General features: G+C 40.8%; 1 long non-coding RNA gene across 1 annotated transcript; it reads left to right on the top strand.

Annotated features, from left to right (window-relative positions):
* Positions 1–893: 893 nt before the first annotated feature.
* LOC109241959 lies at positions 894–2,738 on the top strand. The gene is made up of 2 exons (XR_002070326.1): positions 894–1,690; positions 1,921–2,738. It is a non-coding gene; the product is annotated as an uncharacterized LOC109241959 (long non-coding RNA).
* Positions 2,739–24,001: the final 21,263 nt, after the last annotated feature.

The following is a 24,001-nucleotide window of genomic DNA, read 5'->3' on the forward strand; positions in this document are numbered from 1 at the left end:
ATATTAATATAGGTATTAACCCACATACAATAGTTCTATATAAAAGTTTCAATTAAACAAATACCTTGAAAACACATACTTCCTTTGTTTTCGTTTTGTGATATTATTTCCTTTTTAGTCGGTCAGAAATATATTTCTATATTTTGTTATTCTTAATGATATATCCTCACACTATGAATTTACTGTAATCATGTTTAAGCTCATAAATTTTAATTTTTTTTAATGCTTAAATTTTGTATCACTTTACTGTCTTGTTGTGTTATTCTGCTTTTATATGTTTTTTGATACTGTCCCTTCTTGCCTATATTCTTATTAATGTGGTACTTATACTATCTTGAGCCGAGGGTCTATTGGAAACAGCCTCTCTATCCTCACAAGGTAGGGGTAAGGTTTGCGTACACACTATCCTCCCCAGACTCTACGGTGTGGGACAATACTAGGTATGTTATTGTTGTTGTAATTCTTAAATTTGTGTTTATTCAAATAAATTTAAACATAATATGAAGCTAAGGAAGTATATAGTAAGTGGGTTGAATATTTATGTATGTTACATTGGTGAAATGTGAATGGTCTTGAGACTCTTGAGCCAGCAACAAAAGGGAGGATTCGACTCGTTGCAATTTGGGCTGAATAATTATCATGTCACCAATTGAATTGTGGTGTGACTGATTTTGAAATTTCCGTGTCCCATTAAACTTTCGCTCCTCAGCATGCATCCTTCTAGGTGGTCCATAGGGCAATACCTAAAGTGCTGGTTTTAGGGAAAATGACATTGTATGAGAAATTTTACTTTGAATCTCATACTCTCATTCTCATATACCATGTGATACTTATGTGAGGCTCTTATTTAATGATATCTGTAATTTATGGACCCATTTGTTCAACTTTTTCTCCTTCAATGTCATTTCTTCGAGCTTTTAGCCAATAGTCCTTTATCTTTGGGGTTAGGCCTATATTTATTCCTTAAATATGCACATGAGCACATATTGTCCTTTAAGTTTACAAAAGTTGAGGAGATGTAGTCTACTTAAACAAACACATCTAGGAACTAACGGTCCTTCCGTTTGTGAATTGAGTGGGTGAAAAATTTATTTAACTTGGTTGTGAATTCTTTTTCCACGTTCACTTTCCTCGTTATTTTGATGTCTCCGCCTCTTTTTTCCCTAGTTGGAGCGGAGTCAAGCTTCAGGAAGCATAGCCACATGACATCAGGCCCTCAAAGCCTTGTTCCAACGTTGAGATTATCGTTATTTTTTGCAGTTAATATCTTTCCAAGATGAGGATCCTTCCAAAGCTCAACCCTTATCTGCCTGCTGCATCGCTGTCTAAACCTTCCGCTGGAGCCTTCGCTTGCAGATGCATATTATTAATTAGAATTCAACAAGTCTTTTCAAGAAAAATTTATTAGTAAGATTATTTATGAAATAATTGAAGTGGTGGTGGACAAAACCACAACAAGCAGCTTTCAATTAAGATGGTGGTGAGCTCCATAGAGTTTTGTACAAATCATATTCCAGTTAGTGGGGACTATGTCCACCATGGAAGTCTGAAAATAATCCAACAAAAATGGCTTGCAAGGTGAAGCCAGCGAGTAGTCTCATGAGCTCGTACGGATTCTCCCCATTAGAGGCAGATTGAGGAAGTGCAACGGGGAAGAAGGGTTCACGGTGGAAAATTATTGTTTACCCAGGTGAATTCACAAACGAAATTAAGGACCGTTAATTTTAGGGTGTGTTTGTTAACTTGTGTTAAGTAGACTATATCTGCTCAACTTTTGTAAACTTAAAGGACAATATGTGCTCATATCCATATTTAAGGGATAAATGTAATTTTAACCAAAAACTCTCGTTTCTTCAGTTCTTTTCTTCTTCTTTCTTAGTTCTTTTCTTTTTTCTTAACACTGCATCTTCCTCCTAACAGATCTATTCGAGGGATATATGACTCCGAGCGTCAGATTCAATGGACTCCTGTGTATCCTTTTTTTTAATTGGGACGTTGTGAGTATCTCTCGCTCACGCCTTAGAAGTTTTGAACTTAACCCAGAAAGAGAATACCAAAGAGAGACAACCCCTTTCATTACCGCTTGTCAAGTCAAATTGCAGCAGATTTTTTTCCCCAGTAAAATAAGATATTTGCTGAGAAAAAAATCTGATTTTTTACTTTCCATCTCCTTCAAATTGAAATCAACAAAATATTGCTCCATAGATACTCTACCAATCTTATTTGAAAACAGAAGTATTCTTTTATGCCTTTTTCATCATTTTCATAGAGAAAAAGAAGAGAAAAAGAGGCCAGAGGAATTCGGACCAAAGCATAATTTCTCGAAAGGAAGAAAAATAAAGATTATAGAGGTTCTATCTGCTTTTTATTGGGTTTCATGGACAGTGCTAAAATTTAAATATATATGTCAACGTTAATGGTGCTTTTTTATGCCTTTTTCCCTTCTTTTTAAAGTATTTTATGGGTTTCACTTTTGAGTGTCTTTGAAAAATGGCTAATTGCTTGAGAGAATAAAATTAGAGAACGAATTAGAAACTTGAATTCTGGTAAATGGAGATATTGAGTTAAGGGAGTTGGAGAGATTTGGAAGAGGAGAGAATAATAGGGCAAGGGCTGGAGTTGTTCAATTTTGAGAAAAGGTGGGACCAAAAATACACTTGGCAAAATTCTAAAGGAGTCTCATGCAAGTTGTGTCTGCCACATAATAGTTGAATCTCATGCAAAATAAAATTTCTCGATATTGTATAGTCGCTTTCAAAATAATAATCGAAAACTATAAATTTTTTTGTATATATACATCTTATATGTTATATAAAAAAATTATACGAATTTTATACACTTTTTCGATTACGAATTTGAATCTACCAAACTATTATTCGGATAACAGTAGGAGAACAATTAGAGACTTGAATTTTTGCTTTCACGTGTCAACGGAAGGGTTGTGGGAAAGGAGAATTTGACTGGTTTCCTTATTCGTACGTTTTCTTCGTTTTATAAAGAAAGTTTCAATTAAACATTTGCCCATTATTGCCTACTAGTATGAGTAACCGCACAATGTGCGGATAATATTATGATCCTGCAACATTTTATAAATTAAAAAGAATGTCATGAAATACTTGATTATGGTGGATGTCCATAACTCCTAAGGGAGTAATACCCACTACTCTTCTCCATTAACCTCCCACTATGTCTTACCATTATGGATGTAAATCCCACACCTCCATGATCTTCCCCATGTTCTCAATAGTTAATACTCCCTCCGGTCCAAAATAAGTGATTTTTTTGGCTTTTTTCTTGTGGTCCAAAATAAGTAATTTTTCCAGATTTCAAGAATGAATTAATTATTTTTTTCCTACATTGTCCTTGGAGTAAATAGTGTTGGAATATGTGTTAGGAGTGTTTATGTGAGATAGTAAAGGTTAATATGGTAAATTCTATTGCTAATTAATGCTAAAAGGTGAATTTCTTAATCTGTGTGAAAACATCCAAAAAATCACTTATTTTGGACCGGAGGGAGTACCATGTTCATGGTATCCCTTTGTATTACCTATATCATCCTATAAATAGAGGGTTTGGGCATCACATTGGATACACTTGAAACACTTGAAAGAAATAAGAAGCTCTCTTCTCTTTCTCTCTACATTCTTGTTTATTTTCTTATTTTATATTGTTATTTTGATTTAGTTTCTTAACACGTTATCAGCACGAATTGCTCACAAAATATGAACACCAAGTAGATGAGCCTCTATTAATTTTTGTTCTGTCGCCGTTGGATTCCTGCTCAAGGCAATCCAGTTTCATTCCCAGAAAAATACAAAGGTAACACACGTTATAGTGAGTTATGGTAAAAGTTATGAAATTTGTTGAACCATTAACTAAGGTTTGTTTCTCTAACACTGAGGGTTCTTTTGCCAGACATTGTTTGTCGATGCCGTTTGTCATCGTATGATTTATTTTCTTCAAATTTAAGTCTTTGGGGACTTTTACTTCTAACGGGTCAAATAAATGACTGAATATAATCTTTCAATAGGTTATAAGTATTATTTTATAATACTAGTTATGTAGCATGTCAGATCACATAGTTAAATTGTTACTGAAATTGCATGAATATTAAGTGGGAAAGGAGAATTTGACTGTTTCCTTATTCGTACGTTTTCTTCGTTTTATAAAGAAAGTTCTAATTAAACATTTGCCATAATTGTCTACTAGTATTAGTAACTGCACATTTTGCAGATAATATTATGATCCTGCTAAATTTTATAAATTAAAAAGAATGTTATGAAATACTTGATTATGGTGTATGTCCATAACTCCTTAGGGAGTAACGCCTACTACTCTTCTCCATTAACCTCCCACTACTTCTTAATATTATGGATGTAACTCCCACACCTCCATGATCTTCCCCCATGTTCTCAATAGTTAATACCATGTTCATGGCATCCCTTTGTATTACCTATATCATCCTATAAATATAGGGTTTGGGCATCACATTGGATACACTTGAAACACTTGAAAGAAATAAGAAGCTCTCTTCTCTTGCTCTCTACATTCTTGTCTATTTTCTTGTTTAATATTGTTATTTTGATTTAGTTTCTTAACACGTTATCAGCACGAATTGCTCACAAAATATGAACAATAAGTGGACGAGCCTTTATTAATTTTTGTTCTGTCGTCGCTGGATTCCTGCTCAAGGCAATCCAGTTTCATTCCCAGAAAAATACAAAGGTAACACACACGTTATGGTGAGTTATGGTAAAAGTTATGAAATGGTTGAACCATTAACTAAGGTTTGTTTCTCTAACAGCGAGGCTTCTTTTGCCAGACACTGTTTGTCGATGCCGTTTGTCATCGTGTGATTTATTTTCTTCAAATTTAAGTCTTTGGGGACTTTTACTTCTAATGGGTCAAATAAATGGCCGAATATAATCTTTCAATAGGTTATAAGTATTATTTTATAATACTAGTTATGTAGCATGTCAAATCACATAGTTAAATTGTTACTGGAATTGCATGATATAGACCTTAGTGTAATAAGGGTATTCGTATTAATCAGTATAGTTGCTACTTGCTACATGCGTTATAGTACATTTTAAGCTATGCTAATTAACATGTATAATTTCATGATGTATACCATACACTAACTGGACATATTGACGGTTTAGACATCTTTTCGACTATCTAATTTACGATTAGATATCTTTATATCATATTTGTGCACCACTTAATTTGTTTTAATCAAATTAACGGACATGATATTTGCGTTGAGTTATAGAGATATCAATGTTCAATTTTTAACCGATACCACATATATTAGTTATGTAGTGTAGAATAAGTATTTTTATACTATTAGTTCATATGAACCTGAAAATATGATACCACTAGAGTACTAATCGGTTTTATGCATGTAATCACTATAAATGTGCAGTATTTTAAAGGCTTGAGGTAAGACATCGAATTCAAGTTCTGATGCACATGATGATAAGAGTTGGGTGTGAGTCCCAACGCATTATAGTCTTACACGCCTTTATTTGGGTAAGGTATTGGTTTGAGTTCCAATGCACTATATTGATGATATCATGATGACTAATGAAAAATAATGTATTTTTCATGAAAGAGCATGAAGCTTGTCCCACTTAATTTGCTCCATTCTTGAAGTGAATGTGATAGTGATGCATAATAAGTCTAAATGAAGACAAGTGATGGACCAATGAACGTGGGCGTGCCAAAGACCAAAATAATAATAGTCATCATTATGGTAAATGTATAAAGGAGAACAATAAGGATTCTCAAAATAATCTTTCAAAGGTGAAGGAAATATGTATCGATGTGATCTGTTAATACGAGACACGCTCACATGATTATAGTCCATTACTTGAAAATGTGACTTGTGATAAGCATTGTAAATGCAGACTCATTCCTGAAAGTGAATGTGAAAATATATATGTGATACAAATTCTGCATAAGAATATGCTTATGCATGGTTGGATAAATATTACAGCTCACCTCTAAGGGAGGTTTAAGAGAAATAAAGATAATGAATATTACAATGTGGTTACATGACTATGTCATTGGTCGCGTATATGTGGTACGCCAAAAGTATTTTGCTGTGCCTTATAAAAGGTTATTAAAGGCAGAGTTAAAGCAAGAAATGATTTTTCTTCTGACGATTTTGACCATGACAATTATTGTGATATAATTTTTCCGAGAAGGAGACATTCACCATATGGATGGTCTGATAAAAGATCTTGTAGTACAAAATTAACTAAGAGTTCCGGAAGAACTAATTTATTACTACCCGGATGAATGAAAATATTTATGACATTGATATTATTGTAAGTCTCAAAAGGAACTTTTTGAGTTTTAAATATATTAGCCAAAGTGGTTGGCATATTGAGACTATAAATAAAATGAAGATTGAATATCTTCATATTACTATAATCATACCGGGTAAATATTAAAGGTTACCCGACTTTTCTTCTATTTATACTACAGATGTATAAACATGATGATGGAATCACATGCCATAGTAAATTAATTATTTACTGAAACAAATATTAGTTGGCATGACCGGTTGGCCATCCCGGTACAATTATGATGCAAAAATTAATTGAGAATTCACATTGGCATATATTGTCACGACCCGAATTTCCCACCCTCGGGAGTCGTGATGGCGCCTACTCGTGAAAGCTAGGCAAGCCAACTATTACGGTTCAACACATTTACAATCAACCCAAACAATTGAAAATAGTAACTAAAGTTAAACAAATGAAAAGCGCGGAAGAGTTAAAATAAATCCAAGTACTCCAATATGTGTCTACCCACGAATCTGGTGTCACAAATTCACGAACGACTAAGATTTTTACTACAAATATAAGTCTGAAAAGAAAAGTATAACCGTTCTCAGAATGATAAGAGACAGTAGAAAAACTACACAAGGAAGGGGGACTCTAGGCTCTGCGGACGCTAGCAGATCTACCTTGGTCTCCCTGGATTGAAGGCCAGCTACCTCAGCTACTCACTGGGTCCGGTACCGAAATCTGCACAAAAGAGTGCAGAGTGTAGTATCAGTACAACCGACCCCATGTACTGAGTAAGTGTCGAGCCTAACCTCGACAAAGTAGTGACGAGGCTAGGACACGACAATAATATGTACCTGTGCAGAGAAATCATATACAAGCAGAAACATAATAACAGAAATCAACAAAATAAGGTGGGAAGGGGACATGCTCCGGGGAAAGTATCAGATTCTAACAGTAAACCAATAAGGAAGCATCAATAAGGTAGCATAATGAACATCATATATAAATCAACAAGAATAATAAAATGGTAACACGTGCACGACTTCACCCTTCGTGCTTTTACTCTCGTCCTCACCATATGAATAACAGAAACGGCACGGCATCACCCTTCGTGCATTACCTCACATAATCATGGCACGGCATCACCCTTCGTGCATTATTCCTCACAATGCCGGCACAACATCACCCTTCGTGCTTTAACTCTTAAATCATGGCACGGCATCACCCTTCGTGCATTAACAATCATAATATCGACACGACATAACCCTTCGTGCTTTACACTCTCTCACAATATCATGCACGTCATCACCCTTCGTGATTTACACTCTTCCTCACCCAACCAATAGAAAACAATATGTCCCGGCAAGGGAACCAACAATACTATTCCGGCAAGGGAATCAACAATATCAACAAACATCCCGGCAAGGGAATCAACGATATCAACAAACATCCCGGCAAGGGATTCAGCTATAACCAATCTCGTTTCAACAATTTCTTTACAAAATGAAACTTCAATTTGAGTCAATACTCAACAATAGTCAATTACCAAGAAACTTTCATGAGCTTTGTTCAACACTAATAATCATCAATTGAGCATGATCGATACATAATAGAGTCACAACAATCATGGTATAAGACTCACGGGCATGCTTGACACCAACGTATAGATACTCGTCACCACACCTATACGTCGTACTCGATACAAACACATAGCAAAAAGACCACAATTCCTATTCCGTCAAGCTAAGGTTAGGCAAACACTTACCTCGATTCCACGGACAAATTAAGCCTCTACTACCGCTTTACCTCTCGGTTCCACTTCCAATTCGCTTGTATCTAGCCACAAATTACTTAACGATATCAATAGATGCTAAGTAAACCAATTCTAATGCATGAAAATAGATTTCCCATTATTTTTCCCAAAAAAAATCAAAAATCGACCCCAGGCCCGCTTGGTCAAAACCCGAAGTTCAAATCGAAACCCGATCACTCATTCACTCACGGACTCAAATATGCAATTAATTTTGAAATCGGACCTCAAATCGAGGTCCAAATTCCCAAAATTTGAAAATCCTAACTTCTATCCAAAAACACCCAATTTCCCATGAAAAACCCTGGATTTTGAAGTGAAATCATGTAAAAAGATGTTATATATTGAAGAAAATAAGTTAGAAGTTGTTTACCTATGATTTTGGGAAGAATCCCTCTTTGGAAAATCGCCTATGGGATGTTTAGGTTTTGAAAAGTGGTAAAAATGAATAAGAATCCCGTCAAAAATCCCACTTACAGGTCTCAGATGTCGCAATTGCGACCTGGGGTTCGCAATTGCGAACCCTTTAGGATCCTGCTATCTTCGCAATTGCGAAGAAATTGTCGCATTTGCGACAGCTGGGTACTTACTGAGTTCTTCGCATTTGCGAAGAAATGCGAGCAAGACTGGCCAGGGCTTATTTTGCAGTTGCAATCAGCCCCTCGCAATTACCATCCTAGCAGACTTCGCAATTGCGATCCCTGATCTCGCAATTGCGAGATCAGAGGCCAATACCAGATCTGCAACCTGCAACAATTTTCCTAAGTCCAAATTTACTCCGTAGCCTATTCAAAACTCACCCGAGCCCTCGGGGCTCCAAGCCAAACATGCACGCAAGTCTAAAAACATCATACAGACTTTCTCATGCGATCAAATCATCAAAATAACATCAACAACTATGAATTTAACCTCAAATTCATGAAATCACCTGAGAACATTGAAATTTCCATTTTCTCAACTATAGGTCCGATTTGTACCAAATCAACTCTGATTCTTACCAAATTTCACAGATTCGACTTATTTATTATTTTAAACCTGTACCGGGCTCCGGAACCAACATATGGGCCCGATACCGTCAAGAACACACATCATTTTATTTCAAAAAGCCTTTATATTTTCCAGCAAACAATTTTCTTTAAAAATTCTTTTCTCGGGCTTGGGACCTCAGAATTCGATTCCGGGCATACGCCTAAGTCCCATATTTTACTACGAAACCTACGGGATCGCCGGATTACGTGTCCGAGTCCGTTTACCAAGAATGTTGACCAAAGTCAACTTTAATCAACTTAAAAGGCCAATTTCATTATTTTTCTAAAATTCCACATAAAAGCTTTTCGAAAATGCGCCCGAACTGTGCACACAAATCGAGGTGAGACAAAGATAGGATTTCAAAGCCTCGAAACACAGTTTTGACTTCTAAAATGAGAGATGACCTTCACATTCTCCACCTGTAAAACAACCGTTCGTCCTCAAACAGACATAGAAATGTACCTGAGTCGGTGAAAAGATGAGGATAATGGCTCCGCATATCGGACTCGGACTCCCAGGTCGCTGCCTTAATAGGCCGACCTCTCCACTACGCACGAACTGAAGGGAAATTCTTCAATATCAACTAACGAACCTGTCGGTCTAGAATAGCTACCAGCTCCTCCTCGTAGATCAAGTCCTTGTCCAACTGGACAGTGCTGAAGTCTAACACGTGGGATGGATCACCGTGATACTTCCGAAGCATGGACACATGAAACACTGGATGCACAACTGATAAACTCGGCGGCAACGCAAGTCAGTAAGCCACCTCTCCCACTCGATCAAGAATCTCGAAAGGACCGATGAATCTAGGGCTTAGCTTGCCCTTCTTCCCAAATCTCACCATGCCCTTCATGGGCGGTACCCGAAGCAACACTCGCTTTCCGGCCATGAATGCCACATCACGAACCTTGCGGTCGGCATAACTCTTTTGCCTGGACTGAGCTGTACGAAGCCTATCCTGAATGATCTTAACCTTGTCCATGGCATCCTGTACCAAATCCGTACCCAACAACCGAGCCTCTCCCGGCTAAAACCATCCAACCGGCGACCAACACCGCCTACCATATAATGCCTCATATGGAGCCATCTGAATGCTCGACTGGTAATTGTTGTTGTAGGCAAACTCCGCTAATGGCTAGAACTGATCCCACAAACCTCCAAAGTCGATAACACATGCTCGGAGCATGTCCTCTAAAATCTGAATAGTACGCTCGGACTGTCTGTCCATCTGAGGATGAAATGCTGTGCTCAACTTGACCCGAGTACCCAACTCACACTGAACTGCCCTCCAGAAATGCGAGGTAAACTGCATACCTCGGTCGGAAATAATGGACACGGGCACACCATGAAGACGAACAATCTCCCGAATATAGATCTCAGCTAACCTCTCTGAAGAATAGGAGACTGCCACAGGAATGAAATGCGCTGACTTGGTCAGCCTATCAACAATAACCCATATCGCGTCGAACTTCCTCTGAGTCCGTGGGAGTCCAACAACGAAGTCCATAGTGATACACTCCCACTTCCACTGAGGAATCTCAATCTTCTGGAACAAACCACCAGGTCTCTGATGCTCGTACTTCACCTGCTGACAATTCAAACACCGAGCTACATACGAAACAATATCCTTCTTCATCCTCCTCTACCAATAATACTGCTGCAAGTCCTGATACATCTTGGCGGCGCCCGGATGAATAGAATACTGGGAACTATGGGCCTCCTCTAGAATCAACTCACGAAGTCCATCCACATTAGGCACACAAATACGGCCCCGCATCCTAAAAACTCCATCATCTCTAACTGTAACCTGCTTGGCAACCCCATGCCGCACCGTATCCCTAAGGACAAGCAAATGAGGATCATCATACTGCCGATCTCGGATACGCTCAAATAATGAAGAACGAGCGACTGTGCAAGCTAGCACATGGCTGGGCTCAGAAACATCCAACCTCACGAACTGATTGGCTAAAGCCTGAAAATCCAAAGCAAGCGGTCTCTCACCGACCAGAATATATGCAAGACTACCCATACTGGCTGACTTCCTACTCAAAGCATCGGCCACTATATTCGCCTTCCCCGGATGATACAAGATGGTGATATCATAGTCTTTCAAAAGCTCCAACCACCTCCTCTGCCTCAAATTGAGCTCCTTATGCTTGAACAAATACTGCAAACTCTAATGATCCGTGAACACCTCACATGACACACCATATAAGTAATGCCTCCAAATCTTCAGCGCGTGGACAATGGTTGCTAGCTCCAAATCATGAACTGGGTAATTCTTCTCGTGAATCTTTAACTGCCGTGAAGCATATGCTATATCCTTGCCATTCTGCATCAACACCGCACCAAGTCCCATACGAGATGCGTCACAATACACTGTATAAGGCCTTGAACCCGTAGGCAATACCAACACCGACGTTGTAGTCAAAGCTGTCTTGAGCTTCTGGAAGCTCGCCTCACACTCGTCTGACCACCTGAACTGGGCACCCTTCTGGGTCAACCTGGTCATCGAGGCTGCTATAGATGAAAACCCCTCTACAAACCGACGGTAATAACCCGCCAAACCCAAGAAACTCCGGATCTCTGTAGCTGATGTGGGTCGAGGCATGTTCTTGACTGCCTCTATCTTCTTCAGATCCACCTGAATACCCTCTGCTGATACAATGTGGACCAAGAATACAACTGAACTCAACCGAAACTCGCACTTCGAAAACTTAGCATACAACTGACTGTCTCTCAGAGTCTGAAGAACGACTCGAAGATGCTGCTCGTGCTCCTCCCGGCTGCGGGAATAGATCAAAATGTCGTCAATGAAGACAATCACGAAGGAATCCAAATAAGGCATGAACACTCGTTCATCAAATACATGAATGCTTCTGGGGCATTTGTCAGCCCTAACAACATCACTAAAAACTCATAATGCCCGTACCGAGTGCGGAAAGCTGTCTTAGGGACATCAGATGCCCTAATCCTCAATTGATGGTAGCCAGATCTCAAATCAATCTTCGAAAATACTTTGGCACCCTGAAGCTGGTTAAACAAATCATCAATCCTCGGCAATGGATACTTGATCTTGATGGTGACCTTGTTCAACTGCCGATAATCAATACACATTCTCATTGATCCATCCTTCTTCTTAACGAACAATACCGGCGCACCCCAGGGTGAGACACTAGGTCTAATGAAGCCCTTATCAAGTAAATCCTGCAACTATTCTTTCAACTCCTTCAACTCTGGCGGGGCTATACGATATGGAAAAATAGAAATAGGCTGAGTGCCCAGAGCCAAATCAATGCAAAAGTCGATATCCCTGTCGGGTGGCATCCCCGGCAGGTCTTCAGGAAAGACCTCTGGAAACTCACGAACAACTGGCACAGAATCCATAGAAGGAACCTCAGCACTAGAATCATGCACATACACCAAATAAGCCAAACACCCCTTATCGACCATACCCCGAGCCTTCATATAAGAAGCAACCTTACTAGTAGAATGACCAGGAATCCCTCTCCACTCCAATCGAGGCAACACCGGCAAGGCTAGGGTCACGGTCTTGGCGTGACAATCCAATATGGCATGATAAGGTGACAGCCAATCCATCCCCAATATGACATCAAAATCAACCATATCCAAAAGTAAGAGATCTACACGGGTCTCAAGACCCCCAATAATAACCACACTCGAGCGATAGACACGATCTACAATAACGGAATCACCCACCGGTGTGGAAACATATACATGAGCACTCAAAGAATCACGAGGCACAACCAAATACGTAGCAAAATAAGATGACACATAGGAGTATGTAAACCCCAGATCAAATAGAACTGAAGCATCTCTATGGCAAACTGAAACCGTACCTGTGATAACTGCATCGGAAGCCTCAGCCTCAGGTCTGTCTGGAAAAGCATAACATCGGGTCTGGGCCCCACCACCCTGAACTACATCCCCGGGACGACTTCCTGCTGGCTGGCCTCCATTTCTAGCAGCCTAACCTCCACCTCTAACGACCTGACCTCCACCTCTAACACCTCGACCCCCACGTCTAGCTGCCTCACCCCTACCCCTAGCTGGTCGGGCGGGCTGAGGAACACCCGGTGCCTGAACCACAGCACGAGAACCCTGATGTTGAGAACTTCTCAAGGCTCGAGGGCAGAATCTAGCAATGTGCCTCGAATCGCCACAAGTTTAACAAGTCCTCGGCTACTGACACTGCTGACCCTGAAACTGACCCTGACGGCCTGAGTAACCATCTTGAAAACTCTGGAGCGGAGGTACACTGATAAGAGCTGGTGATGCACTGTAGGGTAGCTGATCCGAATACTGCATATGAGAACCACGACCACCTGGAGCACCCTGAGAAGCCTGAAGTGCTGAATGAAACGGCCTGGGAGGATGGCCCCTACCAAAAGAATCCCTGCCTCCAGACGAGGCACCACTGAATCTGCCCAAATGACGAGGCCTCTTGTCAGACCCTTGACCACTCCCCGGTGATATAACCATCTCAACTCGCCAGGCCACATTGGCCGCATCCTGAAAAGAAATCTCGCTCCCTTTCTCCTTAACCAGCCGCAATCGAACAGGCTGAGCGAGTCCCTCAATGAACCTCCTCACTCTCTCTCTCTCTCAGTGGGAAGTATAATAATAGCATGACGGGCCAAGGAAATAAATCTTGTCTCGTACTGAGTCATAGAACCCTGCTGGAGACGCTCAAACTACCTCCGATAGTCCTCCCTCTAAGTGATATGAAGAAACTTCTCCAGAAATAGCTGAGAGAACTGATCCCAAGTCAAAGCCGGTGACCCAGTTGGTCTAGCCAAACAATAATCCCTCCACCAAGTCTTGGCAGAACCCGACAAACGAAAAGCAGCAAAGTCGACCCTATTGGTCTCTACTATCCCCATGTTCCGAAGAACCTCGTGACAACTGTCCAAATAGTCCTAGGGATCCTCTGAGGATGTACCACCATAAGTAGTAGTGAATAGCTTGGTGGACCTGTCCAACCTCCACGAAGCATCAACAGACATAGTTGCTCCATCACCGGTCTGAGCTACCACACCCGGCTGAACTGCTCCAATTGGCTGAGCTGCTGGAGTCTGAAACTAAGGAGCCACCTGCTCCGGAGTGCGCTTAGCGGGAGTCTGTGCTCCTCCCCCAGCCCGAGAGATGGCTGGTGCTACAAGAAGTAAGCCTGCTTGGGCGACACTCTCCATAGGGCCCGCTAGACGGACCAGAGCATCCTGGAGTACCAGGGTAGCAATGAACCCCTCCAGGACCTGAGCTGGCCCTGCTAGAACGGTCTGGGCTGGAGCCTCCTCCTCAAACTCTACCTGAGGCTCCGCCACTGGTGTTGCTGCTCTGGGCTGAGCCCTTCCCCTACCTCGGCCTCTAGCACGGCCTCAGCCTCGTCCTGTGCCCCTCGTAGGAGCTGCCACTGGGGGCTCGGGCTGTTGATCGGCGGATGAAGAAGCACGTGGTCTCGCCATCTACGAAAGAACAAAGTAGAAGTTCAATTAGCTTTGAGAAGTCAAAACGCACGACAGAGAAGAATAAATGTGAAGTTATTCCAAAACTCTGTAGCCTCTGGGAATAAGCACAGACGTCTCCGTACCGATCCCTCAGATTCTACCTAGCTTGTTCGTGAATATGTGAGACCTAGGCAACCTAGTGCTCTGAAACATAACTTGTCACGACCCGGATTTCCCACCCTCGGGGGTCGTGATGGTGCTTACTCGTGAAAGCTAGGCAAGCCAACTATTACGGTTATACACATTTACAATCAACCCAAACAATTGAAAACAGTAACTAAAGTTAAACAAATGAAAAGCGCGAAAGAGTTAAAATAAATCCAAGTACTCCAATACATGTCTACCCACGAATCTGGTGTCACATATTCACGAACGACTAAGATTTTTACTATAAATATAAGTCTGGAAAGAAAAGTACAACTGTTCTCAGAATGATAAGAGACAGTAGAAAAACTAAACAAGGGGGACTCTAGGCTCTGCGGACGCCAGCAAATCTACCTTGGTCTCCCTGGACTGAAGGCTAGCTACCTCAGCTACTCACTGGGTCCGGTACCGAAATCTGCACAAAAGAGTGCAGAGTGTAGTATCGATACAACCGACCCCATGTACTGAGTAAGTGTCAAGCCTAACCTCGGTGAAGTAGTGACGAGGCTAGGACACGACAATCATATGTACCTGTGTAGAGAAATCATATACAAGCAGAAACATAATAACAGAAATCAACAGAATAAGGTAGGAAGGGGACATGCTGCGGGCAAAGTATCAGATTCTAACAGTAAACCAATAAGGAAGCATCAATAAGGGAGCATAATGAACATCATATATAAATCCACAAGAATAATGAAACGGTAACACGTGCACATCATCACCTTTCGTGCTTTTACTCTCGTCCTCACCATATGAATCAAACAGAAACGGCACGGCATCACCCTTCGTGCATTACCTCACATAATCATGGCACGACATCACCCTTCATGTATTATTCCTCACAATATCGGCACGGCATCTCCCTTCGTGCTTTAACTCTCAAATCATGGCACGACATCACCCTTCGTGCGTTAACACTCATAATATCGGCACGGCATCACCCTTCGTGCTTTACACTCTCTCACAATATCATGCACGACAACACCCTTCGTGCTTTACACTCTTCCTCACCTAACAAATAGAAAACAATATGTCTCGGCAAGGGAAACAACAATACCAACAATACTATTCCGGCAAGGGAATCAACAATATCAACAAACATCCCGGCAAGGGAATCAACTATATCAACAAACATCACGGCAAGGGATTCAGCTATAACCAATCTCGTTTCAACAATTTCTTTACAAAATGAAACTTCAATTGAGTCAATACTCAACAATAGTCAATTACCAAGAAACATTCATGAGATTTGTTCAAAACTAATAATCATCAATTGAGCATGATCGATACATAATAGAGTCACAACAGTCATGGTATAAGACTCACGGGCATGCTTGACACCAACGTATAGATACTCGTCACCACACCTATACGTCGTACTAGATACAAACACATAGCAAAAATACCACAACTCCTATACCCTCAAGCTAAGGTTAGGCCAAACATTTACCTCGATTCCACGGACAAATTAAGCCTCTACTACAAATTCACCTCTCGTTTCCACTTCCAATTCGCTTGTATCTAGCCACAAATTACTTACGATATCCATAAATGCTAAATAAACCAATTCTAATGCATGAAAATAGAAATCCCATTGTTTTCCCCAAAAGAGTCAAAAATTGACCCCGGGCCCGCTTGGTCAAAACTCAAAGTTCGAACCGAAACCCGATCACCCATTCACTCACGAACTCAAATATGCAATTAGTTTTGAAATCGGACCACAAATCGAGGTCCAAATCCCCAAAATTTCAAAATCCTAACTTCTACCCAGAAACACCCAATTTCCCATGAAAAACCCTAGATTATGAAGTGAAATCATGTAAAAAGATGTTATAGATTGAAGAAAATAAGTTAGAAGTTGTTTACCTATGATTTGGGGAAGAATCTCTCTTTGGAAAATCGCCTATGGGATGTTTAGGTTTTGAAAAGTTGTAAAAATGAATAAGAATCCCGTCAAAAATCCCACTTACAGGTCTCAGATGTCGCAACTGCAACCAGGTGTGCAATTGCGAACCCTTTAGGATCCTGCTATCTTCGTAATTGTGAAGAAATTGTCACATTTGAGACAGCTGGGGACTTACTGAAGTCTTCGCATTTGCGAAGAAATGCTCCCAAATGCGAGCAAGACTGGCATGGCTTATTTGGCAATTGCAATCAGCCCCTCACAATTACCATCCTAGCAGACTTCGCAAATTGCGATCCCTGATCTCGCAATTGCGAGATCAGAGGCCAATACCAGATCTGCAACCTGCAACAATTTTCTTAAGTCCAAACTCACTCCGTAGCCTATCCAAAACTCACCTGAGCCCTCGGGGCTCCAAGCCAAACATGCACGCAAGTCTAAAAACATCATACGAACTTGCTCGTGCGATCAAATCATCAAAATAACATCAACAACTGCGAATTTAACCTCAAATTCATGGAATCACCCAAGAACATAGAAATTTCCATTTTCTCAACTATAGGTCCGATTTGTACCAAATCAACTCCGATTCTTACCAAATTTGACATATTCGACTTATTTATTATTTTCAATTTGTACCGGGCTCCGAAACCAACATTCGGGCCCGATACCATCAAGAACATGCATCATTTCATTTCAAAAAGCCTTTATATTTTCCAGCTAACAATTTTCTTTAAAAATGCTTTTCTCAGGCTTGGGATCTCGAAATTCGATTTCGGGCATACGCCCAAGTCCCATATTTTAGTGTGGACCCTACGGGACCGTCGGATCACGGGTCCGGGTCCGGGTCCGTTTACAAAGAATATTGACCAAAGTCAACTATAATCAATTTAAAAGGCCAATTTCATTATTTTTCTAAAATTTCACATAAAAGCTTTCCGGAAACGCACCCGGACTGCGCACGCAAATCGAGGTAAGACAAAAAAAGGTTTTCAAAGCCTCGGAACGCAGTTTTGACTTCTAAAACAAGAGATGACCTTTAGGGTCATCACGTATATTGAAGAAATAGAAGATTCTTTATGAATTCTCTTATGCTGCTTATTCTCATGATATACCAGTTAAGGTTGGGGTTGAATCCCTTAAGATCTGGAACGAATAAAAGGTGATATATATATTTGGGATCAGTCACCTGCCATGTGAACCGTTTACTATTATATGATTTTAAAAGATGCATCTATTGTATGGTCACATGTGCGTTTGTAATAAAATTATTTTATTAGGCCGCTAAATTAAATTTAGTTCATATAGGCCAAGGTGTGCCATCCATAATTGAATCCCTATGGCCCTCGTGTTAATGTTATAACTTAGATATTAAAAATCATATTCATAATTTGCTTTACGCGCGCTTAATATACCATCGTGGTTGTGTACACGTTCGCGTGACATAATTACGATTCTAAAAATAAAACCTGAGTATGCGTTCGTGCAACTTCGGCCAAACTTTCTTGATAATAATAAAGCATTATTAATTTTGGACACGTTCGCGTGGCATCATTTTTGACGCGCTAAAACAATGGGTACACGTATGCGTGACCCTTTCAAGATAATTTCTTAGTTAAAAAAGGCAAACGCACATAGGTTCTAAAATCAGTAATTAAGCAATTTGATTAAGCCAGGTATGATCAAAGCGACCGTGCTAGAACCACGGAACTCGGGAGTGCCTAACACCTTCTCCCGGGTTAACAGAATTCCTTACTCGAATTTCTGTGTTTCGCAGACATTTTACCAGAGTCAAATCTCCTCGATTCGTGATTCTAAACCGGTGACTTAGGACACCATTAACTATCCCAAGTGGCGAGTCTGATCTTAATCATAATCCCGTTTCGATTGTCACTTAAATTGGAAAAACTCCCTTATACCCCTTCCGGGGGTAGTAAAAATGAGGTGTGACAGCTCTGGCGACTCTGCTGGGGACAAGAACCCAGAACTACTGGTTTAGGGTTCAGGAATTCGAGCTTGTAATATGATTTTGCTTGGCTTTATTTATTGTTGATATTATTGTATTTTTGTGAACCCAATGTGCTAATTGCCGTTTATGTGCCATTTCAATATTGTTTGAATGTTATTAAAATGCTTTCTTACGCCACCCTTCTGAGTCTTCTAAAATTTGGTGCACACGCTCGCGTGGCCCACTTTCTGTTAGAAGTCATACCAGTTAAGAACGAGGCATGGGCCAGCAACAAGGCCGGGCAGACTTTAGTGCTCCCGGTACGTTGCCCCCGCCTCGACTCGAGTTGTCCACTCGGGTAAGCCCAGTCTAGAACACAACCCCAGGTTTAAACTTAGAAGAACATAACCTCATGCCGGATCCCTAGTAGGAACGTTTGTTTGCATCACGTGCATTTGATTTAGGGGACTCAACACAAGGGTTGGGTCCATCTAGGACAGGTGTACCTAAAATAACAGACCATCCTGATGCATCTGACGTGCTATGTGAATATTTATTTGTTTCGGCTTGCATGCTGACCGACTAGGAAAGACAATCAGGGGAAAAACCAAGAGTGGCATAAATAGGAAATAAACTCGGTATTTGAAAATATCCCCAAACTCTACCGAAATTTTAGAAAAAAAAGGGGATTTGAAAAAGAAAAACAAAAGAGAAAAAAACAAAGCAAAAAGAGTCCTTTCAAAACGAGTCACTTGAGGCTTGTTTTAAAATTATGTCAAGACTACCCGAACTACGCAGGTCTGATTCCCACCGGATGTGGGATACATAGGCAACCTACATAGGGTTCGGCCTCTTTTTTTTCAAATTAACCAAATAAAGGGAAGTCGTAGATAGGGGTCTGTGTCAAGAACAAGCCGACCCAGTTCCGGCGACATTCTCACCGAGATAGCCTTAGAATACCTTCAGTTGTCGAAGGGCTATTTTCGTAGAGAACAAACAAGTCTGTTAGTAAAGGGTCATTTTCCTAAGTGTCTTCCCCCGGCCTCAAAATTTACTCGAAATTGTGAAGGGGCCTCATTTACGAAAGGAGCCACTTTTGTGTAAAAAGGGGAAAGGGTCATTTTCTTTTGGAAGTCGAAAATTGTTTCCTCAAAAGTCTGTCAGAGTCAACCCTAACCCTAACCATTCGCAGGTACCAAGATGAACATTGTCCAGGACCCGAAACTACTAGTCATAGAGCAGGCTCAGTTACAGTTGCGCATGTGGTGGTATGATTTGGATGGGGATGATCAAGACTGGCTGAAAGAACAGTTGGTTGCTCTCATTGATCTATTGGAAATCAAACCACAAGAAGATTTGATCAAAGCTTTGGTAACCTTCTGGGATCCTGTGCACAATGTCTTTCGCTTCTCAGATTTTGAACTCACCCCTACACTGGAAGAAATAGCTAGGTACATCCATTTTGGCCGGGACTTAAGAAAACAACAGAGCCCCATCAGTGCACAAATTATTTGATCTTCTTAATATCAGCAAACAATTGAAGAAGGCTCATATGGACAACGGGTGCTGTTCCTTTCAATTTTTGACGGTCGGGTTCGAAACACATGGAAAAGGACTGAACAACAAACAGGACAAGAACCTTTGGTAAATTCATCGTAGGTTCGCCTTCATAGTTGCGTTCCTGGAAATCATAGTCTTTCCAAATGCCGAGGGGACGGTAGATACCGCATGGCTAGAGTTGCGCAAACCCTGATTACAAAGAAAGATCACACACTTGCTCCCCTGGTACTGGCAGACATTTACCGGGCATTGACATTGTGTAGATCCGGGGCCCAATTCTTCGAGGTTGGTCAGTGTCGTTCTACTAAACTAGNATGTGCTGGGTTGATTCATATTGTAATTTCGTTGGTTTACCTCCTTTTGAAGTCTGGTTTTGAGCATCTGTTTTTTTTAAGAGTCATAATTGAGTGAGAAGGTTTTGTCTACCCACTATTAAAGATTTTCAAATGGTGTAGGGTTTCCATTGTTATGACAGTCATATCTTGAATTCAGCATATCTAAATAGTAATTTAAATCCCAGATGTGTATTGCTAGTTTGGATGGTGAAACAGTATTTCTTTTAGATGCATGTCATGGTCATTTGGGTGTGGTGGTATTCTGGGCCTGTATATTGTATTGTTGCGCATTGATAACAGTCTAATGGGCTCGATCAATTTCACTAGGTTTCAGAAGTTTTATCACTCTGTTTGGGCTCGATCTTGAGCCCTATACCTTTTAGCTTCTATTTCCCCCAGAGGCAATTTATTCGGAGTGCCATATTGGGCCTGACATTTGTTGGCCCACTTGGGGCTGATCAACCTTCTGCCTTGATTTCATTCTTGGGCTCGGTCCGGAGTTTTGTTCCTTAAAATAATTACGGGCCTAAGGCCTGCCTTAATCCCCACATAGATCAAAATCTGAATTTTTTTAGGCTACTTTAGTTAAACATATTTCTTAAAATGAATCGAGGTGCGCCATTTTAGTTATATCACCATGGCCCTCACAAATATTATAATTAGTTGTTAAAAATGAACACTCGTAGAAAAGCCTTTAGGCGCGTTTAAAGTACAATTGTGATTGTGTACACGTTCGCGTGACATTATTACGATTCTCAAAACCAATTCGGAGTATGCATTCGTGCAACTTCGATCAAACTTTCTTAATAATAAATTTGTTATTAATATAATCCTCTTTAAATTAGATGTAGTCCTCTAGGCCGAGGTGTGCCATTCATAATTGAATCCCTATGGCCCTCGTATTAATTTTACAACTTAGATATTTAAAATGATATTCGTAGTTTGCTTTAGGAACATTCAATATACCATCGTGGTTGTGTGCACGTTCGCGTGATATAATTACAATTTAAAAACAAAACAGGAGTATGCGTTCACGCAACTTTGGCCAAACTTTTATTTTAATAATAACAAAGCGTTATTAATTGTGGACACCTTCGCGTGATACGATTTTTGACGCACCAAACAAATGGGTACACGTATGCGTGACCTGTTTTAAGATAACTGCCTAATTAAAAGCGGCAAATGCACATAGGTTCTAAAATCAGTAATTAAGCAATTTGATTAAGCCAGGTATGATCAAAGCGACCGTGCTAGAACCACGGAACTCGGGAGTGCCTAACACCTTCTCTCGGGTTAACAGAATTCCTTACCCGGATTTCTGTGTTTCGCAAACATTAAAACAGAGTCAAATCTCCACGATTTGGGATTCTAAACCGGTGACTTGGGACACCATAAACTATCCCAAGTGGCGACTCTGATCTCACATAATAATCCCGTTTTGATTGTCACTTCAATTGGAAAAACTCTCTTATATACCCTTCCGGGGGGTAGTAAAAAGGAGGTGTGACAGCTCTGGCGACTCTGCTGGGGACAAGAACCCCGAACTACTGGTTCAGGGTTCAAGAATTAGAGCTTCTAATATGATTTTACTTGTCTTTATTTATTGTTGATATTATTGTATTTTGTGAACCCAATGTGCTAATTTCCCTTTATGAGCCATTTCAATATTGTCTGAATGTTATTAAAATGCTTTCTTATGCCACTCCTCTGAGTCTTCTAAAATTTGGCGCACACGTTCGCGTGGCCCACTTTCTGTTAGAAGTCATACCAGTTAAGAACGAGGCATGGGCCAGCAACAAGGCCGGGCAGACTTTAGTGCTCCCGGTACGTTGCCCCAGTTCGGCTCGAGTTGTCCACTCGGGTAAACCCAGTCTAGAACACAACCCCAGGTTAAAACCTAGAAGAACATAACCTCATGCCGGATCCCTAGTAGGAACGTTTGTTTTGCATCACGTGCATTTGACTTAGGGGAGTCAACACAGGGGTTGGGTCCGTCTAGGACAGGTGTACCCAAAATAACAGACCATCCCGATGCATCTTACGTGCTATGTGAATATTTATTTGTTTCGGCTTGCATGGTGACCGGCTAAGAAAGACAATCAGGGGAAAAAACCAAGAGTGGCGTAGAAAGGAAATAAAGCCGATATTTGAAAATATCCCGAAACTCTACCAAATTTTTTTTTAGAAAAAGGGATTTGAAAAAGCAAAACAAAAGAAAGCAAAGAATAAAAAAGCAAAAAGAGTTTTTTCAAAACGAGTCACTCGAGTCTTCTTTTAAAATTATATCAAGACTGCCCGAACTATGCAGGTCTAATTCCCACCGGATGTGGGATACATAGGCAACCTACATAGGGTTCGACGTCTTTTTGCAAAATCAGCCAAATAAAGTGAAGTCGTAGGTAGGGATTTCTGTCAAGAATAAGCCGACCCAGCTTCGGCGACGTTCTCACCGAGATAGCCTTAGAATATTTTCAGTTGTCAAAGGGCTATTTTCGTAGAGAACGAGCAAATCCGTCAGTAAGGGGTCATTTTTCTAAGTGTCTTCCCCCCGGCCTCAAAATTTACTTGAAATTGCGAAGGGGCCACATTTACGAAAGCAGCCACTTTTGCGTAAAAATGGGGAAAGGTCATTTCTTTTAGAAGACGAAAATTGTTTCCTCAAAAGTCTGTCAGAGTCAACCCTAACCCTAACCATTCGCAGGTACCAAGATGAACATTGTCCAGGACCCGAAACTACTAGTCATAGAGCAGGCTCAGTTGCAGTTGCGCATGTGGTGGTATGATTTGGATGGGGATAGACAAGACTGGGTGAAAGAACAGTTGGGTGCTCTCATTGATCTATTGGAAATCAAACCACAGGAAGATTTGATCAAAGCTTTGGTAACCTTTTGGGATCCTGTGCACAATGTTTTTTGCTTCTCAGATTTTGAACTCACCCCTACACTGGAAGAAATAGCTGGTTACATCCATTTTGGCGGGGACTTGAGAAAACAATAGTTGATATTCCCGAGAGCCCCATCAGTGCACAAATTCTTTGATCTTCTTAATATCAGCAAACAAATGAAGAAGGCTCATGTGGACAGCGGTTGTTGTTCCTTTCAATTTTTGTATTCCAGATTCGGGCATTCGGTCGGGTTCGAAACACTTGAAAAAGGGCTGAACAACAAACAGGACAAGAACCTTTGGTAAATTCATCGTAGGTTCGCCTTCATAGTTGCGTTCCTGGCAATCATAGTCTTTCCAAATGCCGAGGGGACGGTAGATACCGCATGGCTAGAGTTGCGCAAACCCTGATTACAAAGAAAGATCACACACTTGCTCCCCTGGTACTGGCAGACATTTACCGGGCATTGACATTGTGTAGATCCGGGGCCCAATTCTTCGAGGGTTGCAGTGTTCTTCTACAAATGTGGTTGATTGAGCATCTCCGCCACCACCCCAG

Source organism: Nicotiana attenuata, unplaced genomic scaffold (assembly GCF_001879085.1).
Source record: "Nicotiana attenuata strain UT unplaced genomic scaffold, NIATTr2, whole genome shotgun sequence".
Taxonomy (NCBI): Eukaryota; Viridiplantae; Streptophyta; class Magnoliopsida; order Solanales; family Solanaceae; genus Nicotiana; species Nicotiana attenuata.